We start from the raw sequence: 15,818 nt of genomic DNA, 5'->3' as shown, positions 1-15,818 counted from the left end.
CAGACTCTTGCTTTTCATTATTTTGTATTTTTCATGCCACTCCCTTCTGGCCTGCAGTTTTTCTATTGAGAAATCAGCTGACAGTCTAATGGGAGCTCCTAACTTTTTGTCTCTCTCTTGCTTCCTTTAAGATTCTTTCTTTGGCCCTGGCTGGTTTGGCTCATGTGTCAGCCCAAGTCATGGGTTTGATTCTAGCCAAGGGCACATACCTCAGCTGTGGTTTGTCCCTGGCCCTGGTCAGGGTCATGCAGGAGGCAACCAGTCGATGTGTTTCTCTCACGTCGATGTTTCTCTTTCTCCCTCTCTCCTTCCCTCCCACTCTATCTGAAGAAAAATAGAATAATATCCTTGGGTGATGATTTAAAAAAAAAGATTCTTTGTCTTTAATGTTTGCCATTTTAATTATGATGTGTCTGGCTGTGGGTCTTTTGGGATTCATCTTGCTTGGCATTCTCTGTGTGTCCTGGACTTGTGTGACTTTTTCTTTCACCAAATTAGAAAAGTTTTCTGTCATTGTTTCTTCAAACAGGTTCTCTATTCCTTTCTTGGATTCTTCTCCTTCCGGTACCCCTATGATGCAAATGTTGCTAGATTTTTGTACTGTCCAAAGCTTCCTTAAACTCTTCTGCTCTTTAATTTTTTTCCCATTTGGGCATTTTTTCTTACCTTGTCTTCTTACTTGTTTATTCCGTCTTCAGCTTCTTCTAATCTACTATTGAATCTGTCTAAGGTATTTTTTATAACAGCTATATCATTCGTTATTTCCTCTTGATTTTTACTCATAGCTTCTACCTCTTTTTTTAAGCTAATGTATTTCCCATTGAGCTCTTTATAATTCTCATTACGATGCTTGTTGTTCTCACTAAATTTTTGAGCACTCTTAAAAATCATTGCTTTGACTTTTTTATCTGACAAATTGCTTTCTTCTATTTTATGTAGTTCCTTTTCCAGAGATGCCTCCTTTTCTTTCATTTGGGTTTGTTTCTCTGTCTCACCATTTTAGCCATCTGGTAGTTCTAGGCCTGGTGAGGGATGTTGGGATGTGTAGGCAGGTCGGTATGGCTTACACACAATAGAAATTTATTTCTTACAGTTCTGAAGGCTGGAAGTCTGAGATCAGGGTGAGCACAGTCAGGTTGATATTGCTGTAATTAACCTAGTTATTATTCATAGTAAAGGAGCAAAGGGAAGATCAGACATTATAGGCATGTTCTCTGAAAAACACTGGGGGAGGGATCCAGCAAAGGGAAGATAGACGCATGCCCAGTAAAGTTGGGATGACATAGGAAAGGTATTTGCCTGTCAGTCACACCTGGGGGCAGAGATGGTTGGCAAGAATGGATGTGGCCACTGCAAGGACATGAAGATTTGAGATACATAACCCCCTAAACAAAGGAGTTCACTCTCTTATGCTCTTGACTCTCTTGGGATTTGTGTGACACTGGGCTGTAGGACTCTCTCTCTCTCTCTCTCTCTCTCTCTCTCTCTCTCTCTCTCTCTCCTGCTTCCTTGCATTTGCCCTCATGGCCCATGGCTATGCAGACCCCACACACAATGGACTAATGGACTGTAACTAGACTGGTGCTGAACTAAACCAAGCTCCAATATGGAAAGGAAACTCTGGACATTGGCTTTGCTTCTAGCTTTACTGAAACAGCAGCTACGCTGCTCTGAGTGGACTAAGGGAAATGGGATTTTAGAAACCCAGGGGTATAATTCCATGAAAATAAAGTTTTCTACCATATCTCATCTTCCTTTGGGAACCTCTGGAAATGTTTATTCCAGCAATACCCCAAGAACCTTACTCCCACTAGCAAAGGGGAGAGATGAGGCATACTTCCCTCCAATATCAAGGTTCTGGTGAAAACCCTCTTCCAGGTTACACAGTGCCATCTCCTTGTTGTATACAGAAAGAAGGCCAGAGAGCTGTCTGGAGTCCCTTTTATAAGAGCACTAACACCATTTATGAGGACTCCACCCTCATAACCTAATTACCTCCTCCTCCACCTCCAAACACCATTATATTTGGAGTTAGGGTTCAACATGTGAATTGGGGCAACATAAACATCAAGAACATTACACCATCTTACTGTGACTGAAAAAAATAAAGGGTTAGGTGTTATCTAACAGTTTCATTTCTGATACTATCTGAGAGGATGAACTAGATTCTTGACCCAAAACACTAACTTATACTTTTGTTCTTTCTCTGTGTGTGTGTGTGTGTGTGTGTGTGTGTGTGTGTGTGTGTATCTGTTTTGGGGGGTTTTTTTTCCTCCAGCTTCCTTGGAGTCCATTGGTAAGTTAATTGTTGTCATTTGCACTGTTCATAGCTCTCCCATCATCTTCTGTAATCACTGTTTTTACCTCTAGCTTTCTTAAACCTTGAAATTTATTGCCTTCCTACCCCCACCCTCAACTCCTTCATTTACTGATGAATTCTGAAAGGAAGAGCATTCCCTAAAGGGTAGAATTGATTTACTGTGATGTAAAATGAGTCATTAGCTAAAACTAATCAATTTAACACCAGAGTTTATAGTAATAGTAGAAAATTGAGGGGGTGGGTACATAAAGAAACTTAAAATTTAAAGAGGATTCATTAATTCAAGGCAGCAAGTTTAAATAAAGCTCTTAACGGGTTCTGATAAGTTTCTAATTCTAGTAGAAAGTGATGGAAAGGCGAAGACTGAGCATGTCCCCCTCCATTTCCTCTTCTAAAGTGCTATAAGGAACACGACTAAGGCACACACACAGGCAGGAGGGGGTGGAGGCTCCCTTTGGATAAAAACAGTAGTAAGACCATATTCCATGTTGCTGCTCATATACTACCACATTAATTTTTCTACTTTAGCAAGATCTAGTAGTAACCACACATACAGCTTTTTGCACCTCCCAGTTCCTGAAGGAAAATACAATTTCTAATATTCAAAAAAATTGATGCTCCCATTTATCCCTTTTTCTCCTCATTCACTGTCCAGTTAAGTTATTGATTATGTTTTTAAAGGATATTATTGACAGGAAGCATAAGTGAAGGAAAGGAAAGAGGAAGCACAGTTAAGGGGAACTAGAGAACGAAGGTATTTAATGGGTGACCGACAACAATCTCCCAAAGAGTTTCACCTCTAGACTAAGGGGTGAAGAGACACACTTGAAGAGCTTCACCCCACACAACTTTAGTTGGCTGACCCTATCAAGGCTATGGGACACCATTTAGAGACCTTCTTAATTCCCCATCACAGTACAGTACAACTTAGTGACTTGGAGGGATTGGTTCTTCTTAAAAGTCAAATATCAGAAGCTTACAGCAAATACTTTAGATGAATTAGGTTGTTCAACCAAAAATTAATTTATTATTCTGGGTTTTCCTTCCACAGAACTTTCAGTATCCACTGGTAAGTTTTTTAATTCTCAGTTCTAGCATCTTCAAACACGTCTCCCAAGAGAACTGGGAATATTTTTTACACTCACTATTTTCATTTTTGGCTATTTACCCAAAAGCCCCTTAACTTCTTGATTAAGCCTGAAAACAGAGAACTTGCCTACCTAAGAGTAAAGCATAAGAAAGTAATCTTCTGGGACTGCGTCTAGTAAGTTGTAAGCAGAAACTACAAAGTTCACAACCTGAGTTTCAGGGGCAACAGAGGATGCCAGGGAATCAGGAAGTAAGGGGGATGCATAAAGTTCAGCACAGCAGATTTTTCAAAAGGAGAGACCGTAACAGTCTCTGATAGGTTTGCATTTCTTGTAGGGGCTGAGAGGGAAAAAAAGATGATAAAAATCACTGTGTGTTCTGCCTCCTCCTAAGACGACCTGTGACATGGCTATAGCTCCACAGACACACAGAGGGCTGGAGTCGCTCTCCTAAGAGGAACATCTCTATAACCACCCTGAAGTCACCCTTGTGTGTGTTTTCTGTTTTGTTTGTTTGTTTGTTTGCTTTTAATATTTTTATTGATTTTTTTAGAAAGAAAGGAAGGGAGAGGGAGAGAGAAACATTGATATGAGAGAGATACATGGATCAGCTCCTGCACACCCTCTACTGGGGATCAAGCCTGCAACACAGGCACGTGCCCTGACCGGGAATCAAACCAGGACCTCTCAGTCCATGGGACAATGCTCAACCCACTGACCCACACCAGTCGGGCACCCTTGTGTTTTTATTTTACAAAAATATGAAGTAAAATTCTAACCAGGCACTCACATCATTCCCATTATTTTCCTCTAACCTACAATTTTGTTTTTCTTTCATAGTTCCTAAAGGGTACCATCATTGCTAACACTGTAGAAATCCAATACCTATACCTCCCCTTGTTTGCTCATTGTCAACTTGTTAATGGTGTTATAGGAAAAACAAAAACAGCAAACAGAGGGAAACTCTTTTGGTAAATGTTTAAATGCTTACCCATAATGGGAAATCAGTCCATATTAGAAAAAAAATAAGCAAGGACAGACAAATAAAACAAACAAATATTACATTAAAACAAAACAAAAATCACTGAAAGATTTCAATGCTGTGGACTAAAAATAAATAAAGTTCTAAAATGGTCTTTCCACACTCCATGCATCACATATCCAGACCCACCATATTGTGAAACACAGGAAAGTAAGGGAAATTGACTTCTTACGTCTTACTGCTCCTGGGGAAAATGGAGGGTTGGTCCTCTCTGAAGGTCTCATTTCTGATGTGCTTCTGCAAACACCATGAGTAAGAACTACATACTGAGACTGAAAAGCATTCTAATGCGCTGTGTCGGTTTCTTTCCTAGCATCATCTTCCCTGATCATAGGTAAGTTTTTCTCTGTTTCTTAATTCTAGTACCCACAGATGTCCCAAGTAATCTGAGAAACATTTTTTACACTATTTTTAACTCTACCGAGGCATGGCCATGGTCTAATGTACGTACTTAACAAAAAGTCATAGCTCACTGGTGATTCCTAAATTGAATGAGGACTTCTAACTGAAAGATGAAAGATGAAAAAAGTGATATCCAACCCAACCAGTGTGTCTCAGTGGATTGAGCATTGTCCCATGAACTGAGAGGTCCCAGTTTGATTCCCGGTCAGGGCACATGCCCAGTTTTGGGGCTCAATCCCCAGTAGGGGGGTGTGCAGGAGGCAGTCAATCAGTGTTTCTCTATCACATTGATGTTTCTATCTCTCTCTCCCCCTAAAAAATCAATGAAAACATTTTTATAAAAAACGTGATATCCTGGGACTGGTTAATTTGAGTAGTTATCAAAAACTATTAAATATACCAGCAATGACTCCAGGGAAAGAGAAAAAGAAGAGAAGAGAAAATAGAAGGCATTTAGGACAAAGAGAATATATTAAACTCAAGAAGGCAATTTTTAAAGTAGATTTTAAGAGATTTCAAAAGATGACAGTGTCTTTAGAGGCTGAGAGAAAAGGGTAAATGAAGTAGGCTTACCTCCTGCCAAAAATCTCTAGCTTGTATAAGACTATAATTACCACTGATATAAATACAAAGGTGGCGTTGCTTTTGTCCTAAGCAGGATAACATTAACAACCACAATCAATGACTCCTGGCCAAAGCCCACTAAAACGTTTGTGTTTTGCTTGGAAAAAATCTGTAAAAATTCTTCCACCTCTAGTCCTTCTGCCCCGGCCCATCCAATGGGTTTTTCTTTCTCCTTTATTGCTGCTATGTGATTATGTATGTTCTTTGAGAGAATTATATCTAACTTTGGATGACTTAATATTCATTTCTTTTCATTATTCATTATGCCCTTAGGTTATTCATGACATTTTAAAAACAGTAATTTTCCATAATTAACAAAAAGTGTAGGCAGAGGACATTTTTCTTATAAATGTCTTAATGATTTATTGGCCAAAAAAAGGTCATTCAGTACTGACATAAAAAGTCAAAAATAGAAATAACAACAAGGAACAGGGAAAGGGAAAGAAGAGACTGAAAAATACAAAGAAACACAAATGAGTTGTATTGTGCAACACAAAAGTTGATCAAAAAGGCTTAACGCTGTGGCCTGAATGGGAAAGTAACAGGCTAGAGAAAGAAAAAGCCTGTCCTGACCCATCGGCAGCCTGCCCACGGCACAGAAGCTGCCTCTCAGAGCTATGCTTAGCTCAAAATACTGCATTCATACCCCAAGACATTTCTTAAGTGACTCAGAGGTGTGGATAATTCCTGTCTGTTTTATTTCTAATGATCCCCTGCAAAGATTATATAAGATTATTAAACTAAAAGTCCAATATATTATTTTGATCCATTTTTCAACCCCATTTGGTAAGTTCCTTGTGTCCTTCCAATTTCATTTCTATAAATGCTTTATGTGATCAACTCTGAGTCTTTTTACTTAGGGCTGGGTAAGACACAAGATTCATGTATTTCACCTTATTTTGCTTCCACGTTCTGAGCATCTCCTACTTTATTGCTGTGGATGGCTTCTGGGCTTCTCACCTTGATAGAAATATCAAGAAACAGCTTATCCACATATCCCTAACCTACCTATACATGGCTACCTAATTGGAGTCTTTTCTTTTTTAAATTTTTTTCTTTTTGGTTTTTAGAGAGAGAGAAAAGGAGAGGGGGAGAGAGAGGGAAACATCTATAAAGTGCAGAGATGGTGGTGGGCAGGACCAGAGGGAGGGTGAGTATGTGAGAGAGTGAGCGAGTGTGTGAGAGAGTATGAGTGGATCTAAAGGTGGACGACCAAACCCAAGCAGTTCAGAGACTCAGAGCAGAAGGTTCCTGTGCTGTGGACGGAGCAGCCGGCTACCATGGTAAGCAGCCCTTCAGGGCTCTTCTCCCTGTGCCGTGGGGAGGTCCCACCATTTTGGAAGATCCTGGGTCTTCCCTGGGAGGAGGCAGTGGGAGCAGCTAGGGCCCAGCAACATGAACCCACCAGTGTACCTGGCACCATCGGACCAGTGGACACTCTGTGTCAACACAGACCAGTGCACAGTAGTGGAGCTGCCAAGGTGCCAGTTGTGGAAACCACAGACAGCTGGGAGCCCAGCACCATCCCCCATAGTAGCAGCACAATCAGTGTCCTGATATACCCCCAGCAAAAGAGGCTGGGGAGCAGACATCCATCCCCAGGCAACAGAAGCACAGACCAGCAGCTGATACCCAACCCCCAAAACTACAGTAAAAACTTAGGAGTTGAGCCCCATGGGGCAGCACCACTCCCCAGCCGCCCGTGGCAGGACCTGGGGCGCCACAGAGGCCTATGCGGTCCAGGAGCTCACAAGAGCAGTGGGAAGCCAGAGCCCAAGAGACTGTTGCGATCCAGCTGTCTGCCTGCAGGAATGGCAGGATGTGGGAGCACCAGAGAGGCCTGTGTGACCCAGCAGGAACTGTGCTATCCAGTTACCTGTGGGACCTCCAGGGTGCTGAAGCACCAAAGAGGCCCATGCGACCCAGCACAGACTGTGCAATCTAGTAACCCATGGGGCCTGTGTGGTGCTGAAACACCAGAGAGGCCTGTGTGACCCAGCAGGGATTTTGCCATCCAATTACCCACGAGACCTGTGGGGTGCTAAAGCACCAGACAGGCATGTGAGACCAGCAGAGACTGTGCCATCCAGTTACCCGAGGGACCTGCAGGGTGCTGAAGTACCAGAGAGGCCTGTGCAACCCAGCAGGGACTGGACGATCTACTTACCCATGGGGCCTGTGGGGTGCTGAAGCACCAGAAAGGCCTGCGTGACCCAGCTGGGACTGTGCCATCCAGTGACCCGTGGGACCTGTGGGGTGCTGAAGCACCAGAGGGGCCTGTGAGACCCAGAAGCCCATAACATAGGAATAGAGCCGGATCCCCAAAGGGACTGTGCGATCCAGTTACCCACGGGACCTGCAGGGTGCAGTGGCACCAGGAAGGTCTGTGCAATCCAGCTGCACACAAGATAGGCATAGAGGATGTAAAAATGGAGGCAGAATAAATAGAAGCTACGCAGACGATCTCCCAGGACCAAACTGGAATTACAACTAAAATAAAGACAAATCCTTGAAAAAAAGCAACAGAAAAGCAGCAGGACAAGATCATGTAACCAGGAACACTGGTAGGATCTGGGGAGGTGCCAGAGGGTGGCGGGCTGGAATCCACGGACAGCAGTACTCTTAGCTGTGAGCAGAGCCCTTGGTGAATAAACACCAAGCCCACTCCACAGCACAGAGAGCCAAGATAGAGTGCTAAATGAGCCACGGCCACTCACCTGAGAGCTATGGCAGAGAGAGGGCAAACTGGGTTCAAACTCTGTGGGGACACCTGAGATTTGGAGGGCACTCAGAGTTTTTGCTGAGTTTCGGCCACAAAGGATGGTGGCCAGTGTGCTGTGGGGAAAAGCAGCAGCCCCACCCCTTGGAGATTCAGCCTTTCCCAGGTGAGGCAAAGAAATGCAAATTGAGGCTCATTAATAATAAGTATTTAGCCCTGGCCAGTTAGGCTCAGCGGTTAGAGCGTCGGCCTGCGGTCCGGAGAGACCCGGGTTCAGTTCCCACTAAGGGCACGTACTTCGGTTGCAGTTTGTCCCCGGCCCTGGTTGGTCGTGCGGTGGCAGCCACTCGATGTGTCCCTTCATGTCGATGTTTCTCTCTCTCTCTCCTTCCTCTCTCTCCCTCCCACTCTATCTGTACAAAAAATGGAAAAATATCCTCGGGTGAGGATAAAAAAATAATAATAATAATAATGAGTATTTATCCCACCCTCTGTAAATCTCTTATGCAGAACACCAGGGCTACATTCAAAGGCACTGAGTAACTGAGACTACCAGCCACCAGAAAAAAGCTAGAGGATAACTGAACCTTTCCTGTGCTGGCAAATCTACCCAGGAAAGTAAGACTTGACAGTGATGTTTAATGTGGGCCCACCCAGGCTCATCTAAACCCAGTAGAGGGAGCCACAAACAGCAGAACACCAACACCCACAGGGAAAATTGGGCGGGTTTCAAAACCCACTGAGATACCCAAAACTGTGAAACAAAAAAACAAATCCCAAATGAAAGAACAACAGAACTCTATCGAAGATGAGATCAATGAAATGCAGCTAAGAAAATTAGCAGAGGAAGCGTTCAGAACCATGATGTTGAGAAAGCTCAACAGCATGAGTAAGGACATCAGCACCATGAATAAAGGTATAGAAACATTGAAAACCAACAAAGTGGAAATGAAGAATGACATGGCAGAAATTAAGAACACATTGGAAGGACTAAACAGCAGAGTAAAGGAAGCTGAGGACCAGATCAGTGAATTAGAAGACAGGGTAGAAAAATCAACCAATCAGAAAACCAAAAGGAAAAAACAATTAAAAAACAGGAAGATAGCATAAGAGAACTGTGGGACAACTGGAAACATAATAACATTCACATTATAGAAGTTCCCAAAGAGGAAATAAATGGGCAAGGATTAGAGAATATATTTGAAGAAATAGTGACAAAAAGCGTTCCTAACTTGGTGAAGCACGAAGTCATTCAGATTCAAGAAGCACAGAGAGCCCCAAGTAAGAACACAAACAGGCCCACACCAAGACACATAGTAATTAAAATGCCAAAAATTAAAGACAAAAAGAGAATCCTAAAGGCAGCAAGAGATAAGCAACAGGTTACCTAAAAAGGAAACCCCATAAGGCTCTCAACTGACTTCTCAGCAGAAACACTACAGGCCAGAAGGGAGTGGCATGAAGTAATCAAGGTCATTAAAAACAAGGATCTGAATCCAACACTCCTCTATCCAGCAAGGCTATCATTCAAAATTGAAGGTCAAATAAAAAGCTTTCCAGACAAGAAAAAAAGACTAGGGGAATATATTAACACCAAACCAGCTCTGCAAGATATCCTAAAAGGACCGCTGTAATTAGTAGAAGAAATAGGAAGAAAAGTAAAACCACACTAAGCAAAAATGGCAATAAATAAGTACATATCAATTATCACGTTAAATGTGAATGCTTTGAATGCTCTGATAAAAAGACACAGAGTAGCTGACTGAATAAGAAAGCATGACTCACATATATGTTGTCTACAAGAGACCCACCTCACAACAAAAGAATCACATAGGTTGAAAGTGAAGGGATGGAAAAAAATCTTTCAAGCAAATGAAAAGCAAAAAAAAAAAGCTGGGGTAGCAATACTTATATCTGATAAAGTAGATTTCAAAATGAAGGCCATAACTAGAGAAAAAGAAGGCGACTATATAATATTGCAAGGATTTATCCAACAGGAAGATATAACCTTGGTAAACATATATGCACCCAATTTAGGAGCACCAACATATATTAAAAATCTTTTGGAGAACTTCAAAGGAGAAATCAACAGCAATACAATCACAGCAGGAAACTTCAATACCTTGCTGACATCACTGGTTAGATCTTCTAGACAAAAAATTAACAATAAAACAGAGTCTCTAAATGAAGCACTAGACCAAATAGTTTTAATAGATATCTACAGAGAATTACACCCCAAAACTGCAGAATTCACATTCTTCTCAAGTGCACATGGGACATTCTCAAAGATAGACCACATGTTAGGGCACAAACTAAGTCTCTACAAGTTCAAGAAGATTGAAATCATATCAAGCATCTTCTCAGATCACAATAGCATGCAACTAGAAATCAACTGCAACAAGAACATGCAAAGATATTGGAAAATATAGAGGCTAAATAGCATGTTATTGAACAATGAATGGGTTACCATGGAGATCAAGGAAGAAATTTAAAACTTCCTGGAAAGCACTGAAAATGAACACACAACAACACAAAATTTATGAGATGCAGTGAAAACAGTTCTGAAAGGAAAGTTCACAGCACTACAGGCTTACCTCAAGAAACAAGAAAAATCTCTATTAGACTATCTAACCTCACAACTTAAAGAACTAGAAAGCAAACAAAAAGAAAACCCCAGAGCAAGTAGAAGGAAGGAAATAGTAAAGATCAGAGCAGAAATAAATGACACGGAGACCAAAAACACAATTCAAAGAATCAATGAAACAAAGAGCTGGTTCTATGAAAAGATCAACAAGATTGATGGACTCCTAGCTACACTCACCAAGAAACAAAGAGAAAGGACCCAAATACACAAAATCAGAAATGAAAGAGGAGAAGTAATAACTGACACCACAGAAATACAAAGGATCGTGAGCAAATATTATGAACAATTATATGGCAACAAATTCCATAACCTAAGCGAAATGGACCAATTTCTAAAAACATATGGTCTCCCAAAACTGAACCAGGAAGAGATAGAAAACTTGAACTGACCAATAACAACAAAAGAAATTGAAGAGGTAATCAAGACTCTCCCAGAAAACAAAAGCTCAGGTCCGGACGGCTTCGTGGGGGGATTTTACCAAGCATTCAAAGAACTAATATCCATTCTCCTCAAACTATTTCAAAAAACTCAAGAAGCAGGAAGACTTCCGAACTCATTTTATGAAGCCAGCATAATTCTAATTCCAAAACCAGAAAAAGACACTACAAAGAAAGAAAATTGCAGGCCAATATCCCTGATGAACATAGATGCCAAAATCCGGAACAAAATACTAACAATCGAATCCAGCAATACATCAAAAAAAATTATTCACCATGACCAAGTGGGATTCATCCCAGGGACACAAGGTTGGTACAATATTTGCAAATCAATAAATGTGATATACCACATAAACAAAATAAAAGATAAAAACCTTATGATCATATCAATAGACACTGAAAAAGCATTTGACAAAATCCAGCACCCATTTATGATAAAAATGCACAGCAATCTGGGAAGAGAGGGATCATATCTCGACATAATATAGACCATATATGGAAAACCTACAGCCAACATCATACTCAATGGGCAAAAACTAAAAGCATTTCTCTTAAGAACAGGAACAACACAGGGATGCCCACTTTCACCACTCTTATTTAACATAGTACTGGAAGTCTTAGCCACAGCAATCAGACAGGAAGAAAAGATAAGAGATCCAAATAGGAAAGGAGGAAGTGAAATTGTCATTATCCATAGATGACATGATACTATACGTAGAAAACCCCAAAGACTCCATCAAAAATTTACTAGACTTAGTAAATAAATCTGGCAAAGTAGCAGGATACAAAACTAATGTCAAGCCCTGGCCGGTTTGGCTCAGCGGTTAGAGCATCGGCCTGCGGTCTGTAGAGACCCGGGTTTGGTTCCCGCTAAGGGTGTGTACTTCGGTTGCAGTTTGTCCCCGGCCCTGGTTGGTCATGCGGGTGGCGGCCACTCGATGTGTCCCTTCACGTCGATGTTTCTTTCTCTCTCTCCCTCCCACTCTATCTGTACAAAAAATGGAAAAATACCCTCGGGTGAGGATAAAAAAAAAAAAACTAATGTCAAGATGGCATTCTTATACACCAATGATGAACTCACAGAAAGAGAAACTGAAAAAACAATCCCATTTACCATTGTGGCAAAAAAAAAATTAAGATGCCTAGAAATAAACTTAACCAAAGAAATAAAGAACCTATTCGCTGAAAACTACAGGTTGTTGAAAAAAGAAATAGAGGAAGATATAAAAAAAAGTGGAAGCACATACTTTTTGTTCATGGATTGGAAGAATTAACATCATTAAAATGTCCATATTACCCAAAGCAATCTATAGATTCAGTGCAATCCCCATCAAAATACCAACGACATACTTCACAGAACTAGAACAAATACTTCAAAAGTTCATATGGAGCCAAAAGAGACCCTGAATAGCCACAGCCATCTTGAAAAAGAAGAACAAAGCAGGTGGGATCACAATACCAGATATCAGGTTATACTACAAAGCCACTGTAATCAAAACAGCCTGGTACTGGCACAAGAACAGGCATATAGACCAGTGGAACAGAAAAGAGAACCCAGAAATGGACCCAAGGCAATATGCTCAATTAATATTTGACAAAGGTGGCAAGAGCATACAGTGGAGTAAAGACAGTCTCTTTAATAAATGGTGTTGGGAATATTGGACAGCTACATGCAAACAAATGAAACTAGACCATCAACTTACACCCTACACAAGAATAAACTCAAAATGGATAAAAGACTTAAATGTGACTCATGAATCCATAAAAATCCTAGAAGAAACTGTAGGCAACAAAATTTCAGACATCATACGCAGCAGAATTTTCACTGATACATCCCCTAAGGCAAAGAAAGCAAAGGAGAAAAGGAACACATGGGACTACATCAAACTCAAAAGCTTCTGCACAGCAAAAGATACAACCATCAAAACGGAAAGGCTACCCACTGTATGGGAGAGCATAATTGCCAATGATATATCAGATAAGGGGTTTTTTCCAAAATATATAGAGTGCTCATACAACTCAACAAAAGGAAGACAAAAAACCCAATTAAAAAAATGGGCAGAGGAACTAAATAGACACCTCTCCAAACAGGACATACAAATGGCTAAGAGACATGAAGAAATGCTCAACATCACTAATCATCAGAGAGATGCAAATTAAAATAACAATGAGGTATCACCTCACACCTGTCAGAATGGCCACCATCGACAAATCGTGAAACAACAAGTGGTGGCAGGGATGTGGAGAAAAGGGGACTCTAGTTCACTGCTGGTGGGAATACAGACTGGTGCAGCCACTATGGAAAACAATATGGTGTTACCTCAAAAAATTAAAAATTGAACTCCCATTTGACCCAGTGATCCCACTTCTAGGAATATACCCTAAGAAGCATAAAACACCAATCAGAAAGAATATATGTACCCCTATGTTCATAGCAGCACTATTTACAATAGCTAAGATCTGGAAACAGTCCAAATGTCCATCAGTAGACAAATGTATAAAAAAAGCTGTGGTACATATACACAATGGAGTACTATGCAGCTGTAAGAAGAAAAAATTTCTTATCCTTTGAAATGACATGAATGGACCTGGAACGTATTATCCAAAGTGAAACAAGCCAAACAGAGAAAGACAAGTATCATATGATCTCACTTATTTGTGAAATATAACAAACGTAACAATCTGAGTAATGGGGTAGTCCCAGAGACGTGAAGTGGGGTTCAGACTGACAGTCCCCAGAAGAGGGGGTGAGGGGGAGATAGACCACAGAACTTATATAGATGTATGCATGAACGATGGACATGGACAACAAAGCTGGGGACAGGGTGGGGAGGGAGGGGAATCAGTGGGGAGAAAAGGAGAAACATCTGTAACAAAAATAAATTAATTAATTAATAAAAATAAAAGAAACCTCGATCAGAGTGAATATCGATTGACCACCTCCTAAATGCCCCCCACTGAGCATGTGCCCTTACCAGTGACCTCTTGGTGCATGGGTCGATGCTCAACCACTGAGCCACACCGGCCAGGCTAGAGTCATTTTAAAACCAGACATCTCAAATAGAAAATAGGTCAGCTGTTCGGGTTTCATGATTAAAGAAGATTGCAGCATAACCCCTTGGAAAGAATGTGGGTGACACAGACATAATACTAGGAATCCCTATAAAACATGGCTTGACTATTCTAGATCCCAACTTTGATTGTCTGATCAACAGAGAAAGTCATCAGAGTTGAATGAATAATCTTGAATAAACTCCTGCTGACCTGAATAAACCCCAGTTCATTAATACCCAGGATAGCTCACTCTTCCTCAATGTCATTAGATCAGTAGCAGAGGACTGCTTCTCATTTGCTCATTTACTCCTAATTCCCAGGGGTGGGTGGGGAGTGATGATAAGTGAGTAAGGGGAAATCATTTTACTGGCCTGTTTGCTTAAGGAAACGGAGCACATACTAGGAATCAAAACAAGGTACATACTAAATCAAATCATTTTTTGTAACCAAATGTTTTTATTTCTTTTTCTTTAATTTTTAGTTTTTCTTTAATTTTTCAATTATACTTGACATTCAATATTATATTAGTGTCAGGTATGCAGTACAGTATAGGCATTTATATAACTTACACAGTGTACCCCTCAGAAAGTCTAGTACCTTCCTGGCATTATACATAGTTATCACAATATCATTGACTATATTCCTTATGCCGTACTTTACATCTCTGTAACTATTTTGTAGCTGCCAATTTGTACTTCTTAATCTCTTTGCCTTTTTACCCAGTCCCCCAATTCCCTCCCCTCTGGCAACCATCAGTTTCTTCTCTGTATCTATAAGTTTCTTTCTGTTTTGATTGTTCATTTATTTTGTTTTTTCAGTTTGCACATATAAATGAGATCACGTGGTATTTGGCTTTGTCTGACTAGTTTCACTTAGCATATCTTCTAGGTTCATCCATGTTTTCTAAAATGGTAATATTTTATTCTTTCAATGGCCAAGTGATATTCGTGTGTGTGTGTGTGTGTGTGTGTGTGTGTGTGTGTGTGTGTGTCTTTATCCAATTGTCTATCAGTCGACACTTAGGTTACTTCCATATATTAGCTATTGTATATAATGCTGCAATGATCATAGAAATGCATATATCTTTTTATGTTTCTGTTTGGATTTCTTTGGCAAAGAACCCAGAAATGGCATTGCTGGATCATACAGTAGTTCTATTTTAAAATTCTTTTAGTCTGTTTTGTCTAAGTATTGCTACTCAACCTTGTTTTTTCTTTGTTCATTTCCATTTACATGAAATATCTTTTTCTATCACTTTACTTTTAGTCTGTGTGTGTCTTTCGATCTGAAGTAGGCCTCATGTAGGCAGCATATGTATGAGTCTTGTTTTCTTATCCATTCATCCACCCCATGTCTTTTGATTCGATCATTTAATCCATTTACCTTTAAAATAATTATTGATAGGTATGTTGTTACTGCCATTTTATTATTCATATTTTTACCTTTTTTCTTCTTCATCATCTTAAAAAAGGCCCTTTAATATTTCTT

At 40.4% G+C, this 15,818-nt stretch overlaps 1 long non-coding RNA gene across 1 annotated transcript in view; it reads left to right on the top strand.

Moving 5' to 3' along the window:
* The first annotated feature begins 3,367 nt into the window (after nt 1-3,367).
* LOC118620903 overlaps nt 3,368-15,818 on the top strand; it is a 33,329-nt gene continuing 20,878 nt past the window's right edge. The window contains exons 1-2 of the long non-coding RNA XR_004957581.1: nt 3,368-3,389; nt 4,764-4,784. This is a non-coding gene — a long non-coding RNA (uncharacterized LOC118620903). The remainder of the gene's footprint in view (nt 3,390-4,763; nt 4,785-15,818) is intronic.

Source organism: Molossus molossus, unplaced genomic scaffold (genome assembly GCF_014108415.1).
Source record: "Molossus molossus isolate mMolMol1 unplaced genomic scaffold, mMolMol1.p scaffold_m16_p_8, whole genome shotgun sequence".
Classification (NCBI taxonomy): domain Eukaryota; kingdom Metazoa; phylum Chordata; class Mammalia; order Chiroptera; family Molossidae; genus Molossus; species Molossus molossus.
This window is presented reverse-complemented; position numbering and strand designations above follow the sequence as displayed.